Genomic DNA, 4,803 nt, shown 5'->3' with positions numbered 1-4,803 from the left:
TGTAATTTAGATATTTTATATTTGTAAACAAAACTAGCAAAAGTTCATGTTGGTTATCGAGTTTTGGAGAATAATTTATATAGACGATTCAGCTCTAGGCAAACGGTGCTGTAAGCAAGCAATGTACTGTAACAAATCGTGTAAAATTTTGAAAAAACTGAAATTTTTTTATAAACTGTTTGAATTTTTTGACAAACAGACTTTAACGATTATTCAATTATATAATTAAAATGTTTAATTTATAATTTAAAATTTATCTTGAGATCGTTTTTATACGTCACTCAATATAAAATAGGTCTCTCTCTTTAATCTCCTTTAAATCTCGTTAACCCTTTAAACCTTGTTAACAAATTTTATATGAAGCAATCAAAACATTAAAATATAATATAATTTATTACATTAAAAATGTTATATTTATGAGATATTTGAATATATCAATTTTTTAATTTATTCTGTATATGTATAATTAGAAATAATTTAGATTTAAAATGTTTGATTTATGAAATTCGAGGTAATTAATTTCAAATTCTTACGTTTTTAGATATTATATCGAAAAGTATGACAGAATTATACATCAAAGATACAATTGATAATACAGATACAGAGAATAGTACAGAATATAGTCAACATGGTAGTGAATTGGACAACGAAGACAGTCAAACTTTTTTCTTTGAATTAATTGATAAAGTATTTTTTAATACTGTCTTAAACTATTACCATAATTTTCGTGATATGATTAATTTTGATTTATCGTATATTACGATAGAATGGTTTGGTTTAATAGGAATAATAATTGTTATGATTCTGATAAGGTAAGTTGAACTTTTGAATATTTGCTAATTTTATATTTTATTAATTTATATATGCTTATAATTAATTTATTATGTTAAAAAAGAAAATAGTAGTAATCATTCTACCACATTAGCACATTTGAATTAGTATTGAATCCGAACAAAATTTTCAAAAAAAAATTATTAAAAACAAAAATTGAAAACAAAAATTATATCGAAATAAATATAAAAATACTTCCTAAAATTAAAAGTTGATACTTTTGAGTAGCATTAATAAAATTTAAAAAATTCTGTACTGATGCTACAATATCATAATATCTTTCAAAAATTATCATATTTTGTTTTTTTGATTTTTTTTCTCAAAATTGTGACGTACTAGCCAACGTGCAGCAGGCAAAAATATATCGCAAATGATTATTTATGTTTGTGTTGCAAAAAAGATTTAATTTTGTCGGGCAGTATTATACATGTATATGTAAATAGTATTTTACTAATTATATATATATTAATCAGTAAATTAATTGTATTAGTTATTATGAGTGGCATTTTCGACGTAACATTGTATTTGCGCCTCATTTAAACGGACGACCACATATTCCACAATAGTATTTCGTGCAACAAGAAATACACTTAATTAAAAATACAAAGTAAGCAACTTATGTAGAAAGATATTCAATTATGTTATTTTTGAATGCAATATGTATTTATTCAGTGTTTATATAAAAATTCCTTTAAAATATGGAAATCTGTATTTGAAAGTAGATTTTCTGCAAAAAATTATACAAAGTTTTTATTGAGTATTTAATAATTTAGCTAAATAGAAATTCAAAAATAATACTATTATCAAAATAATTATGCAAGACATTCTCAAGCATGATACGATATTCTGCAGAAAGTTTTTACATTTTAACAACTAGTTTTAAATAATTATTTTAAATGGCAACAAAAATTATTTTTAAATATGTATTTACAATTACGTTTTGAAATATTTCTACGAAACCATCCTCTTCATGTTCGTTCTGTTTGTTTCACTGTTTTATTAATCATTAGATGCTGTTTCACATTTACTAAGATTTCAATTCGTATATTGACTATCATTACTTTAAAAAGAACATAATATTTGTCGCTTATTTTTGTTTTTTCATTTAATATTATCTTCTTTAATTCTTTATATTCCGATGTACTTTCACAAAAAATATAAGATATATATCAACACATACAATATATTACGATATCATAGATAACAAAATGATATTTATTATTTTAATATTGACATGAATGTACAATAAAAGTTTTCTTTTTAAGGCGATTCTTAATGATATGATCGATATACGCCAACCTTGTACTTATTTGTTAAATATTGACTTATATTGATAATTATACTATTATATTATTATATAATAGTATAATTATACTATTATGTTTGTGTGGGTGTGTGTGTGTGTGCGTGTATTATTTGTTTATGTTACGTGTTCTGGTCATATATTATTTAAAGTTATCTATAATGAGTGCGCGCGCACCGCGATGCTACAAATATTTTAAAACGTTTTTGGATTGGACGATTTGTAATATTCTTACTTCAGATTGATTAAGCAAACCCTTTCCAGCATTTTTTAATGAGATTTTAACTATAGCCTGAGTTTAATGTTCAAAGCATTTTAAATTTTAATATGATATTATAATATATTTAATATAATATATTACCTAATATTTAATATAATATATTATCACTAACTGTGTTGTACAAAATAACAAATTACATTATAATTTTTAATAATATATTTTTTTCAGTGGATACATGTCTGATCTCGAAGGAAAGTTTTGTAATCATTTTAAGAATTGCAATGACTGGATAATCGATAACATCCAACTTGGTATGATATCAACTCGAATTTCAATTTAAGTCCACCTCGAGAAGAAAATTAATTAAATTTTAATGCATAATCTTTAATAGTATTAATTAAACAATTATTTACAGTAAATTAATATTTTTTATTAAATAATTATTTAAACTATTGTAATTAAAACATATTAATGCTTACTGTATCAAAGATATATACATATATATGTATATTTATATTTAATGACCCTATTCAGTTAATACTGTTTAAAGAAATATTTATTAAAATTCAATAAATTTTCTTCAGTATAAGAAATGTCTTATCTTTAGCATTTTTGTTTATAGCGAATGCACATTTTTTAATGTATGTAATATAGTAAGTAAATAAGTGACTTAAACATACATAAATGTTGTAATTTAATCTAATTATATTATTTGTAATTATAAATGTGAATCAATATTGTATTTGATTTTTTGATTTTTTACAAATATATAAGTACAGTTAATAATTATATAATATATGTTTTTAAATATGTAGCTATATAGTTAAAAGAAATCTTAGATTTAAATGTAATTTACCAATTGCTTATTAAAACGTTTTGTAACAATAAATTTCATTTTTACCATTCATGAATAAATCTTGTATAATAATTTGAGATATTTAGATCAATACTATTCAAGAGATAAACGTTTTAGAGAGAAATATTATAGAACAGTTTCTGATGTTTTCTTAAAAATTTATTACATAATCCCCTAAAAAAAATATTTAAATAAAAATAAAATTTATAAGTTAAAAACGTTTTGATCAGTAATGTACTAAAATCAAAAATGTTATTGTAATTAAGATTATATAATTTACTGTGTTAAAATAATGCTTGAATATTAACTGATATAAAGCAGTAGTCACATGTATATAATTTAAATGTAAATATGCATGTATTTGTATAAATAAATACATAAAATTATACATACATTCGTTTGCATATAATTATTAGTATATACAATCATATATATACATGAATATATATGTATATTTATATATATATATATATGCATGTACGGTTTTATATGTATGTATGGGTATTTATCTACATAAATACATACATATTTGACGTAATCAAAATATTATTGGAAATATTGTTAAATACTTTCTGCAATTTTCAAATTTATTTAATATACTCCTGATATATCAATTGATTCATTTGTATCGTACCTCATAAGTCTTGACTATTTATTTTCTAATGGGTTATATGATATATAAATATAGATACTAATATCAACTTAATTTTAGAATACTAATTTGTTCCTACGTTATGTGTATTTGTCCCTACGATGCGACAGTGTCTTTATTAAATATATTATTATAATTATTAAAACTTATAATATTTATATTTATTAAAAATTAATATCCTGACGTAAATATAATTTACGAACAGTTAAGTGTATTTCCGCCATTTTTATATGATTAATTAAAATATTTTTTTCTATTTCTGAATCTATATATATTGTTACTTGTATCTAATCATAATCGATTCTTTATACTTGTTGTTTTATCATCCTATGTAAGATATATCCATAAACTTATAAATAATTTTGTTTCATGTTAAGTACATAAACAAAGTTATTTCTTGCAAATCTCGAGTATTTAGTATTAATTAAACAAACGCGAGTAATTAGTATTAGTTAAAAAAGCAATTATAATTTCTCTAATTAGGTTATTTAAGGAAGAAAGCTAACGATCTCATATTATGTCGCAAATATGCCATCACGTTCATGATTTTAATTTTAATTATGGTAATTTATATTGTAATTACGATAATTTATATTGTAAAAAAGAAATTAATATTTTATCTATAAATAATGGTAATAAATAAAGTTACAAAATGTATTAAGAGACACTGTAAAGCTTGTTTCAAGTGTATAAATCCTTGATATATAGCAATGAAACAGTGTATCTGTAATTTTTACAGTGGATACTGGCTACACCACATCAATTGTCTACAACACTTTTGCTGACAGTTTTTTTGCGCATGACAATTTTCTTACATTTTTGCGTTTATAAAGAATTTCAGAACTTACATCATATTTGCCTGTATTATTGCTTATAACCATGGTTGCCTATATGTGCTAATATATGTAATATGTATATATATATATAATACATTATACATA

Source organism: Trachymyrmex septentrionalis, unplaced genomic scaffold (assembly GCF_001594115.1).
Source record: "Trachymyrmex septentrionalis isolate Tsep2-gDNA-1 unplaced genomic scaffold, Tsep1.0 scaffold62, whole genome shotgun sequence".
Lineage (NCBI taxonomy): Eukaryota > Metazoa > Arthropoda > Insecta > Hymenoptera > Formicidae > Trachymyrmex > Trachymyrmex septentrionalis.
This window is presented reverse-complemented; position numbering follows the sequence as displayed.